General features: G+C 45.3%; 1 protein-coding gene and 1 pseudogene across 4 annotated transcripts in view; both read right to left on the reverse strand.

The window, feature by feature from the left end:
• MGAT5 (alpha-1,6-mannosylglycoprotein 6-beta-N-acetylglucosaminyltransferase) overlaps positions 1–22,080 on the reverse strand; it is a 369,708-nt gene that overhangs the window by 289,113 nt on the left and 58,515 nt on the right. The gene's annotated exons all lie outside the window — the stretch shown is intronic.
• LOC115849127 (glycine cleavage system H protein, mitochondrial-like) lies at positions 20,279–20,795 on the reverse strand (annotated as a pseudogene).

Here is a 22,080-nt window from a genome sequence, read left to right on the forward strand (position 1 = left end):
GCAACTACTGAAGCCTGTGAGCCTAGAGCCCGTGCTCCGCAACAAGAGAAGCCACCGCAATGAGAAGGCTGCACATCAGAACAAAGAGTAGGCCCCGCTCGTCACCACTAGAGAAAGCTCGCGCGCAGCAACGAACACCCAACGCAGCCAAAATAAATTAAAAAGCAAACAAACAAAAGAAGTCTCTTAGCTGGTTCTGATCATTGTCTGCTTCGCCATACAAAAATATTAAAAAAAAAAATTTATTACTGCACAGCACCTAGATAGACATCTCATCCTTTTTAAGCTGTTGACTGATCACTGGGTGGACTTCAGAGGTAATATTTCTACATATACACACTACTGTATATAAAATAGATAACCAACAAGGATCTACTGTATAGCACAGGGAACTCTACTCAATATTTTGTAATAACCTATAAGGGAAAGGAATTTGAAAAGGAGTATATAGATAGATAGATAGATAGATGTGACTGAATCACTGTGCTGTACACCTGAAACTAACACGATTTTGTAGATCAACCATACTGCAATAAAAAAAAATTTTTTTATAAATTTATTTATATATTTATTTTTGGCTGCACTGGGTCTTCCTTGCTGTGTGTGGGCTTTCTGTAGTTGTGGCGAGCGGGGGCTACTCTTTGTTGCAGCGCGCGGGCTTCTCACTGAGGTGGCTTCTCTTGTTACGGAGCACGGGCTGTAGGCGCGCAGGCTTCAGTAGTTGTGGCACGCGGGCTTCAGTAGTTGTGGCTCACAGGCTTAGTTGCTGCCTGGCATGTGGGATCTTCCCGGATCAGGGCTCGAACCCGTGTCCCCTGCATTGGCAGGCAGATTCTTAACCACTGCACCACCAGGGAAGTCCCTAAAAAATTTTTTTAAAGAGTTAATATTCTACAACCTGCCTCCTTATTACCACCCAAGGTTGCAGCGGGAAGGAGTGACAGAGAACGGATGTGGAACACCATAAGGAAAGTGGTATTACAGCCACCAGCATCATTTTCCTAGCCCCCTTCACGCCAATACCTACAGGCATCCTATTCCACCGGAGGCAATAAAACTATTTTAAGCTACACTTGCAGACAGCTCTGAGAAGAAATGTACTTTTCCCAGAAGTTGGCACAATGTGTGTTTATTTAGGGAGACATATCTACACAATACTAGCAATAAAACTAATTCGACCCATGGGAAGTTATTCCAGAGAGACGGCTCACCTCCTTCTCCTTCCTAAAAAATCCAAAGAGGGAGAAGAGAAAAAGAAAAAAAGCAAATGCAAATTGCCACTGGCAGAGTCTCGTGTTTAAGGTGCGCAGAAGGATTCAAGAGAAAGTCAAGGTGCCCGGCAAATGCCTGTTCATTAACCCGGTAGGAGGTGCCACGCCATCTGGCACCCATGTCCAGTGGAAGATATACTGCTTAGGATCAATGCTGAGAAGCGAGCAAGTTTATTTTTACCCTTTTATGCACAAAACTACAAGGACACAAATGCCTGCATTGGACATACCAGAAAAATTTAACGAGACTGGAAAATGGGATCCAAAACTGGGATCCGGCAGAAGCCAGCTTTCATTGAGCTTGATTAAATAACACCCTCCTCCCAAACGTTCAGGAATCCCAGCAAACCCCACAGCGTCTCAGTTAGAGACTCCTTAAGAAACCACGAGGACTCTGGGCGTGTAAGGGAGGGGAGCCGGCCCTGCATCCACTGATGCCAAAAGACTTGGAGGGGCTCACGTTCAAGGCGGGACTCTGGAGTTTGGCTGGGCAGAGGGCTCTGGGGGCGCCTCAGCGGCTGGGCACAAGGCCAGCCACCAGGGGACAAGACAGCCAATCACTGGGTGTCGGAACCCCTATCACACTGGCCACTCTGCAGCATTCTCCCTGAGGCTCTCTGAGCCTCACATAACCAACCGGAATCTTCTTTATCCAAGTGAAGTTACTACCTTTTTCTCTAATAGAAACATAATGCTTGTCCAACGCCAAAAATTTGTTCAGTGCCAAATAACCAGAAAATTCCAAAAAAATTTTTTAAATGTTATCATTCCACCACTCACACTGCTAAGATTTTGGTATATTTCATACACACACACACACACACGCAGTGTGGATACACACATGTATGTATCACAAAAATATATTTGCTTTCTTAGAGTCTGCTTTTATATCTTAATAACACATTTTAAATGCTTTCTCATGATAATAAATATCTTTCCACCACAATTTTAAAGCTAAATAGTACTCCCCGATTTCACCATGTTTTACTTAAATAAGCTCCAAAGTATTAGGCATTTATTTTTCTCCCAATTTTTCTCTATTAGAAAATAACACAACAATGAACTGTTCCTCACTCTTACCTTTGCAATTTCAGATATCTGCTTACAATAAAGGAATGACCAAATCAAATAAGAAGATTTTGAGGCTTTTGATGTAGTAATATTCCTACATTTTCTTTCAGAAAAGTTATGCCAACTTATGTTCCCTATTAGCAAGGTATAAGAATGCTCCTATAGGGCTTCCCTGGTGGCGCAGTGGTTGAGAATCCGCCTGCCAATGCAGGGGACACGGGTTCGAGCCCTGGTCTGGGAAGATCCCACATGCCGTGGAGCAACTAAGCCCATGCACCACAACTACTAAGCCTGCGCTCTAGAGCCCCCGAGCCACAACTACTGAACCCACGTGCCACAACTACTGAAGCCCGCACGCCTAGAGCCTGTGCTCTGCAACAAGAGAAGCCACCGCAATGAGAAGCCCACGCACCACAACAAAGAGTAGCCCCCGCTCACTGCAACTAGAGAAAGCCTGCGTGCAGCAATGAAGACCCAAAAAGCAGCCAAAAATAAAATAAATTTTAAAAAAAATAAAATAAAAAATGAATGCTCCTATACCCTATGTTCTTACCAAAGTTTTTATTATCTATATTTTATTGTCACTTAAAAAATGATCTGCCAATCAGACAGGTGCACATGACCACTGCTAATAATAATAGGAATAATAATAATAATTCAACCACGACATTCACCAGGCACTTACTATGTACCAGTCACTGTTCTAAGAGATTTACATTTGTGAAGTAGGGCTATATTCTTAACCCCATTGTATGGATGGGGAAAAGGAGGCACAGGAAGGTGAGGTCATCTGCCCATGTGGTAACTGGAGGAGCTAAAGTTTGAACCCATGTAATCTGGTTCCAGAGTCCAGGCTCTTGACCATTAGACCATACAAACACATGGGGAACGATCAGGAAGACGAAGAGAAGGGATAAGATTAACATCCGGTGGAGAGATCACTGGAAACACAACCTGCCCTTTATCACACCCTGACCTTTATTTACATGTTGAATATCACAAATGGTGGGCCATCCCATAAGTGATGAACACAGTCGTCTATTCTAGCAAACCAAATCTGAAAGCAGACTATTAACTTCCCACTGGCTCAGTCATCAGCAAGTGACCTGGGTTTATTACTCTGGCATGTAACTATTTGCCTGGTCACACTAATTACATAAAAGGAAGTGGCTTATTTGTTTCCTTGTGTAATAAAGGATTAGGGACCCAATAATTCCACCTCTTGGTATAGAGACGGCCTAAAGCGCTGAAAGAACTGGAACAGACACTTGAACACCTATGTTCACAAAACCAAACGGTGGAAGCAACTCAAGTGTCCATCGACAGAGGAGTGGATAAACAAAATAAGGTATACATACACAATGGAATATTACTTAGCCTTAAACAGGAGGAAAATTCTGGCACATGCTACAATATGGATGAACCTTGAAGACATTAGGCTAAATAAGTCAGTCACAAAAGGACAAGTATCATATGATTCCACTGATGTGAAGTACCCAAAACAGGCAAAGGCAAAGAAAGGCAGAAAGAAAAACGGTGGTTGCCAGGGGTTGGCTGGGGGGGGGGGGTGGGGCGGGCGGCGGCGTGGGTAGGAGGAAGCAGGGGTTGTTCTTTAATGCGTACAGAGTTTCAGGTGGGAAGATGACAATAGTTAGGGCGCTTCAGCCATCTGGGCCCTCATCAGATCCTCATAAGCCTTTCTGGGTAATGCCACCCAGCAGACGTTGAGAGGGGATACAAATGCTCAAGAAGAGATGAAAATGCTTCTAGAAACAATCTTTAATTGCAGGGAAGGACTTGTACTGATGTTCACATAAGTGAGCACTTTGAATGGCAAAGGAAAAACAGACTCCAAGGAATGTACTATAAAAACCACCCCTGTACAGCAATCAAAGAACGAATGGGGAAACCAGGTGAGCATTTCCTAACGACTACCGAGCATAGCAAACACAGCCACGAGAAAGGTCTTCCCACCAGCCTGTGCATCAGCAGAACTCAGGTTTTCAGGGGCCAAGAACATCAGAAACAGAAAGACTGCCCAGCCAAAAGCCAGATTTGGGATACACTTGTTGAGAAGGGCACCTCTGGGAGCCAGAAAGACAGCTTCTGACCACTCAGTGACTCACTGTATTCAGAGCACCACAGAACAGTTTTAAAAAGACTCAAATTCAGAAATGCTGTCTTTGTGACTTATTTAATAGAAGGTCACTATAAGATCCCCAAAGACAGCTTAATCACCATAAGACCATATAAAGCTATTCTAAAGAAAGGAAAGCTAGAGCTATCAAGGCTAACCACACGCTACTGCCTAACCATAAACCCAACCTGACAGACACAGGATTAGAGGGGCCACACCAAGACGAGGGCTCGGCTCACTTCCCAGGCCACCATCTTGTACTTCGCTAACTCAAATATAATCCACTCCTTGTACAATAAAGAATCTGACTCGTCTTTGTCCCTGGTTCCTGAAAGGCAGCCTATAAATCCTTGGAACTTCCCGAGTAAGAGAAGGGTCTTCATTATTCATGAGCCCCTTGAGTCACACCTGAGATTATGTAAAATGAGAAGACTCAGGTTGGGGGCTGATCACCAGTAAGACCAACCCTGCGATGAGAGGGGTGGGGCTTTGAGGCAGCCCAATCCTGGGAAGAGGAAGGAGGCTGGAGACTGAGTCCATCCACATGGCCAATGATTCAATCAATCATGCCACATAATGAAACCCCAATAAAATCTCTGGACATCAGGCTCAGTGGCGCCTCCTGGCTGTTGAATACAGTGATGTGCCAGGAAGGTGACACACTCTTAACCCCACAGGGAGAGGGCATGGAAGCTCAGCATTTGGAATCCTCTCAGACCTCACCTATGTCTATTTGGATGCCTGATCTATATCCTTTAAAATTAAAGTATAATCATAAGTATAGCACTTTCCTGAGTTCTGAGTCATTCAAGAGAATTATCGCGCCTGAGGGAGTCAGGGGAGCCCCCCAGATTTGTAGCCAGTCAGAAGGGTTAGTGGCCTGGGGACCCCACTTGCAGTTGGCATCTGAAGTGGGGGCCATGTTGTTGGGACCAGATCCTTTAACTTATGCGATCTGCACCAACTCCAGGCGGTTAGCAGCAGAACTGCATTGCAGTCCACCAGCTGGTGTCAGAACTCCCCCGACACAAATTCCCAGCTCACTCAAGTGCTACACACGGCTTCAATACTCAGCTCCATATAACGTAGCTTTTATCTGCTAAAATTCATGCCAAATGTTAATGACTAGAAATTTTCCCCCAGTTCAAATATTGCCATTTGCAGCAGCATGGATGGACCTAGGAATTATCATACCAAGTGAATTAAGCCAGAAAGAGAAAGATAAATAGCATGTGATATCCCTTGTATGTGGAATCTAAAATATGATACAAATGAACTTTTTTTTTTTTTTTTACAAAACAGAAACAGATTCACAGACATAGGCAACAAACTTATGTTTACCAAAGGGGAAAAGGGATGGGGGGGGGAATAAATTAGGAGTTTGGGATTAGCAGACCTACCCTATTACCTATAAAATAGATAAAGCAACAAGGTCCTACTGTGTAGTACAGGGAACTATATTCAATATCCTGTAATAAATCGTAATAAAAAATATGAAAAATGTGTGTATATATACACACACATATACATGTATATATAACTGAGTCACTTTGCTGCATACCAGAAACTAACACAACATTGTAAATAAACTATATTTCAATACCACACACAAAAAAGAAAATTTCCCCCATTCAACACTAGTAACAGCTAAAATGTTTTGAATAATTGCTATCTCAGACATGGTTCTAAGATCTTCTACGTGTATTAACTCACTCACTCCTCAAAGCAACCTCACAGGGTCAGTACTGTTATTATTCCCTTTATAAATGAAAGCACCGAGGCACAGAGAGGTTAAGGAATTTGCCTGAGGTCACACGGCAAGCTCACGTGGCAAGGTCACATGGTCAAGGTGCCAGAATTCAAAGCACGTTCCTCTGTCTCTGAAGCTGCCCCTTAGCCACAAGTCCAGAGGAAAAGGCGTGACTGCTGGCCGCCAACCCCTCCAAGGGCCACAGGTCACTACCCTTCCCCATCCCCACTGGCTCCCATTCTCCATCCTTAGAATGGCCACATGCTGAGTTCCTTGGGGAAGACTGCATGCTTTCTGACGATAGATTCATCCGGTTTTGACTGTAGCTCAGGAAAGCTAAGTTTGAGAACACTACAGCACTGGGGAAGATGAACTATTTTCCTGAAAGTCTTTTCCAAAAAAAACACAAATTAGCAGCTGGATGGTTCTAGATGTAAACGAAAGTGATAAATTTCCCTGCAATAAATGAATAGATTCAGAGTTGTTCCTTTTTCATTATCATCTCCCTTACTGCAGGCAGAACGGCTCCACGGGTGACACGAATTCCTTCTCCCTTCTTTTTCCCCAATTATTTAAACTCAAAAGTGCTACATAGGTACTTCTTCACTTTTATTAAATTAGTAGTACAGGTTGATGTTCTCAGTGTTCTTAGTACTGCAATTAAAACCTCAGCAGTCACGGTGGTGATTTTTCAAATATAAACGACGTAATAAGGTCATCAGCTGGCTGTCCTTCCGTTTCATGTCCTCTTTTAGTAACACTTTTGAGCATGCCAGGCACTTGGGACTTGGCAATAAATCCGAGCAAGTTTCTGCTTGCCCTCAGGGCACTTACATGGCAGCAGGAGAGAAAGCCAGAAGAGGGACAAGTGTGTGCGTGTACTGCCCGTGTACGTATGCATAATTTAGGGAAATGGTCAAGGATATTAAAAATAGAGTGAGTGTAGATCTGGGGGACAAACAAGAAGATGTGTGTTTCTGGAGTGAAATCAACATGGGAAAAGGGTGGGAGATGAAGAGAGAAACGCACCAGATCATTCTGAACTGAGGTATCCAATTCCTTATCACCATGTCCCTCACCTCCCCTGAGTCTATGCCTCCATCACCTTACATTGGACAACTGTCTTTCTTACCTGACCTCTACGCTTCCTTACAGCCAGTTCTCCACAAATGTAGCTGTAGTTCTCTACAAATGACCTTTGTAAAACAGAAATCAGATCAGGTCACGTCCCTGCTCAAAACTCTCCACACATCCCTCCCAATCAGAATAAAACCCTTAACTCCGCACCGCGCAACGAGGTTCTCCATGTTCCAGCACTACCTGCCCTCCAAACTCAGCATCTTGCTCCCTCCCCCGCCCACACAGCCCTCACACTGGGCCACGCGTGTTCCTGCCTCGGGCACCTCATCCTGGATACCACCTTGACTCCACCACCATTCAGGTCTGGGCACAAACATCCCTCCCTGGTCTGGCGGAGGGGGCACTTAGCCCCCCTAGTGGAATTCAGGCTTGAGTGGGACATGGGGTTCCTTCCTTGAAGGGGGGGTGGGGTAGAGGGAGGGAGAGGATACCCTCTCACCCTTGCCTGAAATCTCACCCCTAAGGCTGCCTTCAATACTTTCACGGTGATCAAAGCCAACTTTTCTCTTTCTCTGGACAAGGGTAGTGACGCCGAGGACAAGCTCATGGTGACTGACAGAGCCTACCGGCCTTAGCCCAGAGAGAGAGAAGGTCCCTCTCAGGTGGCATTGTGTCACAGCATAACAGAGATGGGCAGCCTTTACAGACAAGAGCTTCCCCGCCAGGTGAACTTCCTTGATGGCAGCGGCTGTCCTAGGGCTGCTTAGTCCTCACCTGTGTTCTTTCTGCCCAGGAGACTGAGCAACTCTCCCACGTCCTCAGGCCAGCGCAGGGTGCTCCATTCAGAGTAACTATCTCTCCAAAGCAGGCCTACACATTCCAGCTAAAGTCATAACGGGATTTGGGACATCCCTGGTGGTGCAGTGGTTAAGACTCCACACTGCCAGTGCAGGGGACGTGGGTTTGATTCCCTAGTTGGGGAACTAAGATCCCGCATGCAGCGTGATGCTGATAGATATATAGATATATAGATACATAGATACATAGATACATAGATCATAACGGGCTTTGCCTGGACCATGTACGATGATCTGCTCAATTCTCCAGTTTGGGGAGAAGTAGGGTTAGGAATGTGTTTAGGAATCAGTCTTCTCTCTCACTTTCTTTCCCCCAGGTTGGCAGCAGGGAGCCACACCCTGTAAGCCACGGGCCTCAGGCAACATGCCTCTGTTTGGAATCCAGGGGTCCCCAAATGTGTGAAGCAGCAGAACTCCGAATGTCTTGGGCTCTGGGACACCAGGGGATCCCTTGGACGCCCTTCTTCTGAACCACGAACAATCCGACTGGCAGGACAGGGGACATGTTGTGGGCAGAGGCCTCAGCATCGCAGAAGAATGCAGAAAATATTTAAGAGTCACATCTCCCTGCTTTCTTACGGAATGTTTTTTCCTTGGTTATTCTTTTCACCACCCACGGCACTTACTGGTAAAACAAGTGATTGCCACAGATCTGAGCAGGTTAGGGGGAAAAAAGACTCAAATTTGGGAAAGCTCTATCCCATCACTTAATCTCTTTTTCTGGGAACTGAAAAAACACCACTAGGATATGGTTCTAGGGGCTGAGTACCTGAATCCAGGTAAGCGCTTATACCAAAATTACTGTAGAAATAAGATGTGCAAAACATAGAGCCTTTACTGGGCTGTACAGTCATCATGTAAAAATGACAGTTATTTCCCTAAAGGGATGATAATTAATGCTGCCTTTACATAAGCCACTGCTTTTTAAGTTTTTCTTTTTTCCTGATGTTTGCCTGCATTAGCAATCAGCAGGGTAATGGACATCAGTGTCGGGCATTTTCTCTGAGAGATGAACACTTTCACCAACACTTGCGCATATGCAGAGGCATTCCCATTTGAATAACAAGGCAGGGGGACTTCCCTGGTGGCACGGTGGTTAAGAATCCACCTGCCAATGCAGGGGACACGGGTTCAAGTCCTGGTCCAAGAAGATCCCACATGCCGCAGAGCAACTAAGCCCGTGCGCCACAACTACCGAGCCTGCGCTCTAGAGCCCGCGAGCCACAACTACTGAGCCCGAATGCCACAACTACTGAAGCCCGTGCGCCTAGAGCCTATGCTCCCCAACAACAGAAGCCACTGCGATGAGAAGCCCACGCACCTCAACGAAGAGTAGCCCCGGCTCGCCACAACTAGAGAAAGCCCGTGCACAGCAACGAAGACCCAACGTAGCCAATCAATCAATCAATCAAAAAGAAAAACAAGGCAGGGGGATGGGGGAGTTTGAGGGTATAGTTCTTGCCCCAGAGCATTCTGGGATTCCCTTGCACCTGATCACAAAGCCACAAGAGGTTCTGCCCATACACTCAAGACAATGCAAACGACTGAGGTGCAAGAAAAACTCTCCCGCGTCTCTAAAATGCTCTCCCCGCCAGACCGGGCTTTCCTCCCTGCCATTCAAACATTTTTGAGTACTTCTGTCAGGGACTGAGTATGTGACGATGAAGAGACATGATCCTGGCCCTCAAACTGTAGCGGGGAGACACACACGTCAATGGATCATTAGACTATAACATAAAAGTGGAATCTACCCACTGATTCAACCAGTGTTTGCTGAGCACCTACTACATGCAGGGCACTGTTCTGGATGCCAGTGTACAAAAGCAAGAGTACATAATAGACACAGGATAATCAGGAGAACACAGAAGAAACCCATCACGTCCTATCCAGGGGGATCAAGAAAGGCTTCTCTGAAAACGGAAACCCTGGAAGGAGTCCTGAAAGACGAAAAGAAGATGGTGGAGGAAGGCATCCCCAGCGTGGGGTGGGAGCCTGTGCGTGGAGCAGAGGTACCAGTGACCAGCGATAGTCAAGGGAACTGTTGCCCTGCACACCTGGAACAGAAGGGGAGGCAGGGGGCCAAGATAAGTCTTGGACGGCAAGACAAGGTGACCAGGGACCTTGACGCCACAGCAGGACTTAGGGCTCCCCTGTAGTTGAGTAATTTTGAAGAGCCTGAATCCCAGGAGTGGCGCGATCTGATTCCCATCTCAGATATAATACCCCGAAATGGTTTTTATTTTCAAGCACTGCCTCTCCTGCCTCAGAGGCTTGAAAATGCAAAAGACGGGCAGATTTAGATTTAGTAACTAGATACAAACAAGTTTCAAAAAAATAAGGCATATAAGATTCTTCCCTGTTTTAATTAGAGAAGATGGTTAGAAACTACCAAGGCGGCGGGGGTGGGGGAGAAAAAGAAGAATGTTTTTTCACAAATCCCAAAAATCAAGTGAGCAAAAAGCAGCTTCCCAGAGACAAACCGTCCTGACTTAGTAATTCTGCTAGAACTGCTCATTTTCATCTCCGCTGGGACCAACAGAAGCTGCGTGACAAATGCTCTTCACGTCCCGTGTGGCCTGCTGCCACATCACACCTCGGTACGAGCCACACCAGCCTCCCAACTTGGCCACCAAGCTCGTGGTGAAGGAGCCAACCTCTGACAGATCCAGAAAGGAGTGAGTGTACATATTCTCACCATGGACAATGGCTGCAAGGAAAGCTATTTTTTCCAAATAATATTTTCTATTAATTTAACAGTTCAACATTCCCAAAGGCCTTCAAACTGAGGACTGAATTTCCCCTATAACATGAAGGGCAATTTCAGATCCCCGTAGTCCAAAATTCAACTATTCAACATCCCATTCATTCTGTCCCTATAGACGAGACACACTTACTACTCAGAAAATGGTACCCTGTATATAATAAACTGATGCAATGAGATTGCATTGCAGTGTTATGGTTTCCAACCCAAATCCAGTTAGAAGCTCCTATGTCATATATCCTGTTTATTGACCACACTTTAAGCCTATCAGCTACTCTAGCTTCAAATGAACTTGATTGCTTCGATACAAACACAAACTCCAATTTAATTTCTACACAACTAACTGCCTTCCAAATGAAATTCTAAAGCCCAACAAGTGAGATCATAATTAGGTTGGTTACGTTTTTTATTATAGAAGCAAGTACGTTAAATGTTACTGCCTTGAAAGCCCATGTTTCTATTAGCGAAGCCACACATGAAATAGACTGGGGATTTTTCATCAGCGACCACTGCGAGTTGCCAAGATGTTTAACTGCCACATTTTGGAATATTTCAAATGTTTCCAGTCAGAATCAAAACTGAGAGATGGGTTAAAAATTAGTCTTCACTGTATGCCGTGTATAATGAATTCCATCACTTAACATCCCCAAACAGGCAAAACTAGCCTTGCTGAGAAGTCAGGTCGGTGCTTATGCTTGGGATGGGGGTGAATGCAGACCTTGACTAGAAGGAGGCACAGGGGAGCTGCCCGGTACTGTGCAGGGTTTACTTCTTGATCTGGGTACAAAGGGCTGTGCTAATTCACCATGCTGTACATGAACCACGTGTAACTGTTCTTTCGTAGAATTCAGTTAACGTTTAAAACATTAGGGTAGAGGACAATTCTTTGTCTACTCTCAAAAAGACCCTAATAGGTCAGCACTTCAATTCTATGCGGCATTTGAAAGAACATGGGTTTCACATGGACAGAAATCAGATCAACAGAAATCCTGATCGGCTTTACTGGACATGCTTTCATTCTCTTTCCTTCATTTTTCTGAAAGATCGCAACCATATTGTTCATTGCGGAAGTACTTACAATTGCCAAGATGTGGGAACAACCTAAGTGCCCATCAATGAATGAATGCATAAAGAAGATGTGGTGTGTCTAGATATACACAATGGAATATTACTCGGCCATAAAAAGATGAAGTCTTGCCATGTGAAACGATATGAATTGACCTTGAAGGTCTCATGCTAAGTGAAATAAGACAGAGAAAGATAAATACTGTATGATATCACTCATATGTGGAATCTAAAAAAACACACGAACAAGAAAACAAAATAAATGAACAACCAACAAAAACAGGTAGATACAGAGAACACAGCAGTGGTTGGCAGACGAGAAGGGGTGGGGCAAAACAGGTGAAAGGGACCAACTTTGGTGATGGATGGAAACTAAACTTCGGACTGTGAGCAGCCTATAGGGCATATAGAAGATATAGTGTCGTATACATGAAACTTACATAATGTTACAAACCAACATTACTTCAATAAAAAAAAGATACTAACCATCCTAACGGTCATGTGCGCAGCATGGGGAACACCCAGCGTGAATCATTATTTAACATCCCCTCCTCCATACAACACAACTACTTCCAGCGACAATCATGCAATAATCATCATTCTATTCTTGAATCATTTAGTTTTAAAATAACCATTTAAAAAGACGGTCGAATTTATTTATTTATATATATATTTTTAACATCTTTATTGGAGTATAGCTGCTTTACAATGGTGTGTTGGTTTCTGCTGTATAACAAAGTGAATCAGCTATATGTATACACATATCCCCATATCCCCTCCCTCTTGCGTCTCCCTCCCACCCTCCCTATCCCACCCCTCTAGGGGGTCACAAAGCATGAGCTGATCTCGCTGTGCTATGCAGCTGCTTCCCACTAGCTATCTATTTGACATTTGGTAGTGTATATATGTCAATGCTACTCTCTCACTTCGTCCCAGCCTACCCTCCCTGTGTCCTCAAATCCATTCTCTACGTCTGCATCTTTATGCCTGTCCTGCCCCTAGGTTCATTAAAACCTTTTTTTTTCTTTGTTTTTTGAGATTCCATATATATGTGTTAGCATACGGTATTTGTTTTTCTCTTTCTGAATTACTTCACTCTGTTTGACAGACTCTAGGTCCATCCACCTCACTACAAATAACTCAATTTTGTTTCTTTTTATGGCTGAGTAATATTGCATTGTGTATATGTGCCACATCTTCTTTATCCATTCATCTGTCGATGGACACTTAGGTTGCTTCCATGTCCTGGCTACTGTAAATAGTGCTGCAATGAACACTGTGGTACATGACTCTTTCTGAATTATGGTTTTCTCAGGCTATATGCCCAGTAGTGGAATTGCTGCATCATATGGTAGTTCTGTTTTTAGTTTTCTAAGGAACCTCCATACTGTTCTCCATAGTGGCTGTATCAATTTACATTCCCACCAACAGTGCAAGAGGGTTCCCTTTTCTCCACACCCTCTCCAGCATTTATTGTTTGTAGATTTTCTAATGATGGCCATTTAAAAAGAAGGTCAATTTTTTTTTTTTTTTTGGTACGCGGGCCTCTCACTGTTGTGGCCTCTCCCGTTGCGGAGCACAGGCTCCGGATGCGCAGGCTCAGCGGCCATGGCTCACGGGCCATAGCTCACAGGCCTAGCCACTCCACGGCATGTGGGATCTTCCCGGACCGGGGCACAAACCCGTGTCCCCTGCATCGGCTCAACTACTGCACCACCAGGGAAGCCCAAGAAGGTCAATTTTAAGGTGACTTCTAAAATGCAGCAAAACATTTCTTCCATGAACTAAAATATGCACTTACCCAGCAATATGACACCTAGGAGTTCTCACTCTCTCACTGTTTTAAATTTTAAGCACATATTAAAAACTCCAGGGACTTCCCTGGTGGCGCAGTGGTTAAGAATCCGCCTGCCAATGCAGGGGACACGGGATTGAGCCCTGCTCCGGGAAGATCCCACATGCCGCGGAGCTAAGCCCGTGCACCACAACTACTGAAGGCCGTGCTCTAGCGCCCGCGAGCCACAACTACTGAGCCCGCATGCCTAGAGCCCATGCTCCGCAACTAGAGAAGCCACCGCAGTGAGAAGCCCGCGCACCGCAACGAAGAGCAGCCCCTGCTCGCCACTAGAGAAAGCCTGCGTGCAGCAACGAAGACCCCAGGCAGCCAAATAAATAAGTAAATAAATAAAAACTCCAAATGGTCACACAGTGACAGAAGTGAAGAAACTCAATTTCCATTTGTTCATCTTCAACTGCGCTATCACTGTTTATCTCAAAGCCGTATTTAAACATAAGAACATGTTGTACCATAAGGACGAAAGGCATGAAGTACTCCTAAAGCAGCTCCAACATGGCCGAACTGCTAGGAACTTAACCCTCAAATCAACGTGTATCACTCGGTCCACGTGTATCAGGGCCAACTGTATAAGAGTTGCCCAAATTAATTTCCATGTACAATACGATGCTTATTAAGGGGAACTTTTTTTTAAGTGTGCTAATCTGATGTGTGTAAATAAATATATACTCACACATATGTATATGTAATTATTAACAGCAGCAACTATTCAGAATTTAGAGGAGCAAAAGAGTTTTTCCCAGAAACTATTTTATCAGTGGCTTTTTTCGGATTTGCCCACACGTGGTGGTATCAAACCGCAGACTGGCTGAAGTCAGCTGTACAGGTTTTAGCCTCTGTAAAGGCTGCCCCGCCTGACAGCCCCACCTGCAGGGGTCCGCTCCCATGGCTCCACCCATGGGAGGCAGCTGCACACAGCCAAAGGAACCCTGCAGACAGAAGGCGTCTGAAGACACAAACTAAACGTCCAAGTTCAGACACAAAAGCTTTTGTGTTGCGCACATTAAGACAGCCCTTGCAGTTTACAGTGAGGGTAAAGCAGGGTTTCTCGACGTCAGCACCGTTGGCTATTTGGGTGGGCTAATTCCTTGCTGTGGGACCGTCCTGTATGTTACAGGATGTTAATCTGCCTGCCTGGGCTCTCTCCACTGCATACACAGACATACACTCCCATACCCTTGGACCAAGATGTAACAAAGGTCGCCCTTCACCAACAGCTCAGAGGCCCTCGGGTGGAGGTTAGAACACCTTGGGAAGAAACACAGGAAATCAAGCCCAGTGCTGCCCCAGGAAGGGAGACGTGGTTTATTTTTAGAGCTCCCTTTTCATTCTTAGCAAATGCATCTATTTCTTATTCAAACACACATTTAATTAAATACACAAAGAGAGGGTGTGCCACTGAAAAAAATGCCGGCAGCCCTCTCAAATTATTTTTCCTTTATTTTCAAATATTTACCTAATGAACGGAAACAAAACGAACATCTTTCCCAAAAGGCCATTCCAGCCCAAGAGAAATATTCTATAAACACGGACATAAATGACCACTGTAAAGAAAATATTTCCGGACATGCATCCACCCCCGAATCACTTCTTTTACACACGATCCTAACTTGCCGTGGTTCCTCCAGATCAAAGCAGCGTGGGAGCGGCAAATCAGAACAAGCAGCAAGGTAAGCATAGTGTCCCCAGACAGACTTGGGAGAGGCAGCCTGGGTATTGCAAAAAAAAGAGCCGGGGATTCGGGGACAGGAAACCTGGATCTGAGTCTCTGTTCTACCACTTTCTCACCCTGGGGCTCTGACCAAATCACAACCTCCCAAGATGCCAGCTTTTATTTATGACATGGAGGGTGACGTGTGCTTCTAAGAGCTGCCTTGAGAACTAACTATTGGAACTAAGTGAAGGTTTTCATCCAGGTGTCAAATGTTATTACCTTTATTTTAGAATTACACACATCACCAGTCTCAGCCAGAGGTAACTGCTGGCTTTACCAATAGGAATTTTGTCACTGGAAACAGCCCCAGGGTTGGTTCCAACAGCATGAACAGCAGATCCAGAAGGTGGAAAAGAGTAGGAAACGTGAAAGCGTAGAGCACAGGAGCGAAGGACAGGGAAGCCAGACTGCCTGGGTTCTCATCCCACTGGGTGACGCTGGGCAACTTGTTTGACTTCTACATGCTCCAGTCTCCACCTACAAACTGGGGATAACAGTGGCACCGTCGGTGCCCATTATTTGCGGTAGTGATACTTTACAAAAATCTCTGTGAACACTGACTTGGCAAATATTAAACCAGCGATCCTAGGGGAAGGGAATACGGGCTTAGGTTCCTGGGAGCCTCTGGTCAGAACATTTTTGTCCACTGATCAACACGTAACCATGGGGACTTCCCTGGCGGTCCAGTGGTTAAGACTCTGCGCTTCCACTGCAGGGGGCAAGGGTTCAATCCCTGGTCGGGAACGAAGATCCCACGTGTCTCGTGACCAATAAATAAATAAATACATACATAAAAAATTTGCTGTCACCTATTAAAATCTTTTTAAAATCAGAAATAAATCATTTTTAAAAATACATAACCATGTTTTATGTCCTTCCGTTTTAAGACACCTTATTTAATATATGCGGTTGATTCATCAATATTGAACTCACAGCCAACAGGACTATAACTCATGCTTGAAGAAGCTTATCTAACACACCTGTTTTCTCCCTAAGGCACAGCACAGCCTTCTAGCACTTCGGAACTCTAGATATAATTCCAGTACTACCCTTAGGGGCCATTTTAAACAACAAACTCACCAACCAAAAAAAAAAAAAGCTCAAAAATGCCAAGAGTTGCACTAATGAGACCACGAAGAGGACACCTTGTTATAGTAGGAGACCTGAAACAGGAAGGCAGAGCATCTCCTATCTGAGCTGGGAACATGCACATCAGTATCTCAAATTTTCCTCCACTCTGTGTGTGTCTACAAAGGGTCGCACAGTGCTACAACTACTGATTTGAGCGTTATACAAATAAGTTGTAACAAGGAGGCAAATTTGCACATACAGAATCCGCAAATAATGAGGATCAACTGTACCAGACTCACAAAGTAGCTCTGATGATTCAATGAATGGATACAGATAAAGCACTGAGAACTCCCCCATGTGCAGGAAGCACTCCACAGATGTTATTATTGGGGAGTCAAATATGTCCATAACATATCACATGGTGTAAAAGGCTTAACAAAACTGTGAAAAAAGAACTTAGATGGTGGTAGAGAACCACAGGCGAGGGAGTATGGCAAAGAATAAAGAAATCAAAAACCAAAACTCAGGAAATTTCTTCCCTAAAGGAATCTTCCACTTAACCTATTTAACTTTCTTTCTCTCCACCAAAAGGTTACACTCCCCAGGCCAGTCGTCTACCGTTCCGCTCTCACATACATTCTCTGGATGCTTTGTCCTTTTTGCAACGTATGGTAGGAAACTACATTTCCCCAACTCCCTCACCAACTGGCTTCCAGGTAGGGTTGGCCTGCGGGAGACAGCAGCAGCAGCTGGGAGGACAGGCGCAGGGAAGGGGTCGGGGTCTCTCATCCACTTTCCATCCACCCACCAGCATCGCCTCCAGGGATGCAGCCCTTTCCAAAGGGTTCTACTTCCCGTTTCTGGTAACACTTGCAACTCCCATGCTCCCTGCAGTCCTCGGGGTGGATTTCTTCTGGTGGCTGCAAATCTCTGGGTTGTCACATGCTCTTTGGTACATCAATGTCACCTCTTCCGTCACCTACAAACCCAGTTTTCTGTAGTAGGTCCTCTGGTCAAAATGCCTAGTCCAGTTATCCTGACTGACATGATACCACATGTGGCTCCAAAAAGATGCTAAACCTGCAACTCTCCTGCCAAGACCAGCTCCCCTATACACACACACACACACACACACACACACACACACACACACACACACACACACACACACACACACACACACACACACCCTGTCCTTCCCACAATCTCACCTCACATTCAGACTCTCTGGATTGAGGACAAATAAAGGTGCTTTGGTTTGCTTTCTTTTAATTCACTGCTGCCGGAAGAAAGTGCACTTACAAAACTATTAGAGTTACTTCAGCTTTTTATCAAGTACGTTACCTCCCCCTTTCAACAAGGGTTACAGGCTGCCCCTGCTCCAACCGTCTCCTTCTGCTTAAGTACTATTTACTTTTAAAAGACTAAGCAGTACTCTCCCCTCACACATACCTTGATTTAAAAAAAAAAAAATCCAAATGTGGCCGATGGCACATGGCCAATTTCCTCCCCCGGTCAGCACTAGCCATGGCTGCTGACAGCGGCCAGTATAATCAATGTCCATTAATTCTGAGGCAATTTCCAATCTTCTCTTCCCATTGTTTCTTACTCAGGGCATAAAAATGCAACGCCTGACCATAATCACGAACAGGCGTAAAAGAGGAGTAAACAAGTTCAGGTGGATAAAAGAATGCAAGAGTGAACAAGATTCTGATAAGTGAATCACAGAAGCAGGAGAAAGGGGGCCTGTGGGCAATGCTCGCTACTCACTGAATGCCTGTTCCCTTCTCCTCCCTAGACGCACAGGTGGATGACGTGTCCCAGCAAGGTGAGGCCAGGGGACCTGCGTCTGTGCCCCCTTCCAGGGGGCTAGAATGAACGCCACCGCAGGGTGATCCTGGAGGGCAGGGGTTCACGAAGTCAGCGCCTATTTAGCCTTGGTCGTTAAATGACTTTTTTTCTTTAATTGAAGTAGAGTTGATTTTAAATATTGTAATAGTTTCAGCTGTACAGCAGTGATTCAGTTATACATATATATGTAGATATCTATATTCCTTTTTCTCTGATTCTTTTCCATTTTAGGTTATTACAAGATATTGAATATTGTTTCCCATGCTATACAGTAAATCCTTGTTGTTTATTTTATATATAGTAGTATGTATCTGTTAATTCCATACTCCCAGTTTATCTCTCACCCCTCTCCTTTGGTAACCGTAAGTTTGTTTCCTATGTCTGTGAGTCTGTTTCGTAAATAAGTTCATTTGTACTATTTTTTTTTAATTTTTTTTTTTTTTTTTTTTTGCTGTACGCGGGTCTCTCACTGTTGTGGCCTCTCCCGTTGCGGAGCACAGGCTCCGGACACGCAGGCTCAGCGGCCATGGCTCACAGGCCTAGCCGCTCTGCGGCATGTGGGATCTTCCCGGACCGGGGCACAAACCCGTGTCCCCTGCATCGGCAGGCGGACTCTCAAACCACTACGCCACCAGGGAAGCCCCTTGTACTATTTTTTAGATTCCACATAGAAGTGATATAATATTTGCCTTTGTCTGACTTACTTGACTTAGTACGATAATCTCTAGGTCCATCCATGTTGCTACAAATGACATTATTTCATTCTTTTTTATGGCTGAGTGATATTCTGTTGTATATATGTACCACATCTTTATCCATTCATCTGCCGATGGACATTTAGGTTGCTTTATGTCTTGGCTATTGTGAATAGTGCTGCTATGAACACTGGGGTGCATTTATCTTTTCAAATTCGACTTTTTCCAGATATATGCCCAAGAGTGGGATTGCTGGATCACTCGGTAACTATTTTTAGTTTTTCAAGGAACTTCCGTACTATTCTCCATAGTGGCTGTATCAAACTACATTCCCGCCAACAGTGCAAGAGGGTTCCCTTTTCTCCAAACCCTCTCCAGCATTTATTATGCTAAATGATTTCTTAAAAGGGGTAATTTCCCCACCTCCACCAGCCTAAAACTATGAACTAGGAAAAAGAAACTTGCACTGGGTATGACTATACGTATAGACACACACACACACACACACACACACACACACACACACACACACACACAGAGGTCCTTCTGTTACAGAAGGTCACAAACGCAGGACGTGTGCCTTTCAAATGAGCTGGGCAGACATCTGGTCAAGGTGGCCAAAGGCGTATATGAAATAACCCCCAGCAGGTCCCTTCCAGACGGATCTCTATAAAGAGAGATCACCATTTGGGTGAGGAACACAGAAATGGGCACTGTTCCTGGTTCCTCACTCATCTCCTGTCGGGGAGAACAGTGCCCTGCAGACCAATAACACTTTCACTTTGTAGCATAAAAACCAGGATTCAGAGAGGTCAGGGTGGGCCCTCCAGCAGAAACAGCTGAGACCCCCATCTCCCAGGTCAGTGCTACTACTCAAAGCGGGTGGGAGCATCCACAGAGGGGGGCCAGTCCACCAAGTGTTTCTGGTGTTTGAAGAGCTAAGTACCAAAACTGAGGGTAAGTGTCCTTTTAACTTTTACAGTCAGTGGACAAGGTAACTCTATGTCTTTGAATCTCATAATAAAATTGAAGGCTAGTATTTTATACTTTTTTTTTTTAGATTAAGTTGTTTCAAACTAGTTTATTTAGGGGTTCCATTTTCACTCAACAGATTTTACGTATTTCTCATATGCTTCTTCACTCATTAGTTCATCTAGTTCTGAAGGGTTACTGAGTGTCATCTTGATCAGCCAACCATCTTCATAGCAAGATTTGTTGACAAGTCCTGGATTTTCTGCCAGAGCTTCATTAATTTCAGTTAATTCTCCTGATAGAGGAGAATAGAGTTCACTAGCAGCTTTCACACTTTCCAAAACACCAAATTCCTCGTTTGTTCAATTTTGTCCCAACTTCAGGCAGACTACAGTAAACAACATTTCCCAAAGCTTCCTGTGCAAAATTGCTGATTCCCACTGTTCCAACACCGTTTTCTGCTGTTACTCATTCATGTTTGTCTGTGAATTTACGATCCGACAGCAGAGCGGGTCCGGTGCGCAGCGCCCGTACGGCGCCCGCCCGCAGTCCCCAGGGCCGCGGCGGCCAGGGCACGTTGGGCGCAGAGACGGCGCGCAGGCTGCAGACCGCGGCCCGCACGCTCCGTGCCACTCGCAGCGCCATGTGCGCAGGGGACCACTTTCTTCTTTCTTTAATCTCACTTTTTCTAGCAATTTATTTTTATGGTACCAGACCATGATGATTTAGAATTTTAAAAAACGGTTCCAGGCTTCCCTGGTGGCACAGTGGTTGAGAGTCCGCCTGCCGATGCAGGGGACATGGGTTCGTGCCCCGGTCCGGGAAGATCCCACATGCCGCGGAGCGGCTGGGCCCATGAGCCATGGCCGCTGAGCCTGCGTGGCCGGAGCCTGTGCTCCGCAATGGGAGAGGCCACAAACTCTTCAACCAAATTCCCATGGCCACCACACCCCCTTCCCCAATCCTTCCTGACTCACCCTCACCCAGGCTCTCCTCTACCTTTCACCCTTCCTTTCCAGCAGGCATCTCCCTTTAAATGGGTGGTGGTAAACTTTCCGGTAGCCCCTCCAATGCATGCGCAGTGGGCACTGACTCCTGTGAGCCATCCTGAGCTCAGACCAAAAGGAAGAGTTAAAAGTAATCAGTCATTCATCCACACAGCCTAAATAACACAGGACTCCGGTCCCAGAAAGCCATCACGGTAAAAGAAGAAAAAAACCGTCCGTGGCCCTTACCCGCGTTAATTAACCCGAGGGAGAGCCTCAGCCTACCCAACAGATGCTCTCTATCCATCACCTAAACCTGAGACGCAAAGTAAAGGAACCTTCGCCTGTCTCCTCCAGGGAGGTCGACATACGTGGTGAGATGCCACGCCGCCTTGGGGAGAAAGGAGAGGTTACTGACAGAGTGAGTCACGTGTGCGGCATCAGGTATGATGAAGTGTATTATGGGAAGGGGACGTGGAGACGGCATTAGCTCTGTCCAGCGGGACCCACTGAACTGCCCATTACAAGGGAGCCCTGAACTAGTGGAGGAGGAGGACTTGGGGAGAAGGATTTAAACACATACACCTCCTTGAAAATGAATGAAGAGAAACCGTCTAGACGACAATGACGGGACAGTGACGTAACGAACGAGACCATAGGAAAGGGCGGAGCCAGGCAGCACCAACCCTCCCCGGAGCGTTCCAGGCAGGCCACGTGTTTTAGACTTTCCAGGGACAAAAGGATGGTAATTTTAACAGACGCCAACATCGGCACCTTTCACAGTTACTAAGACGTGTCATCCACGAGTTCAGAAAGGCAGGGACTCGAGGGGGATGTAAATGAGCAAGTATTCCACTAAGTCTCTGCACTTGTCTGGGTATTTGAAATATTTAAACATTTTTCAGTATTTTTTTTCAAGTATCGCCAGAGAACAGACACATGAC

This window comes from Globicephala melas, chromosome 7 (assembly GCF_963455315.2).
Source record: "Globicephala melas chromosome 7, mGloMel1.2, whole genome shotgun sequence".
Classification (NCBI taxonomy): Eukaryota; Metazoa; Chordata; class Mammalia; order Artiodactyla; family Delphinidae; genus Globicephala; species Globicephala melas.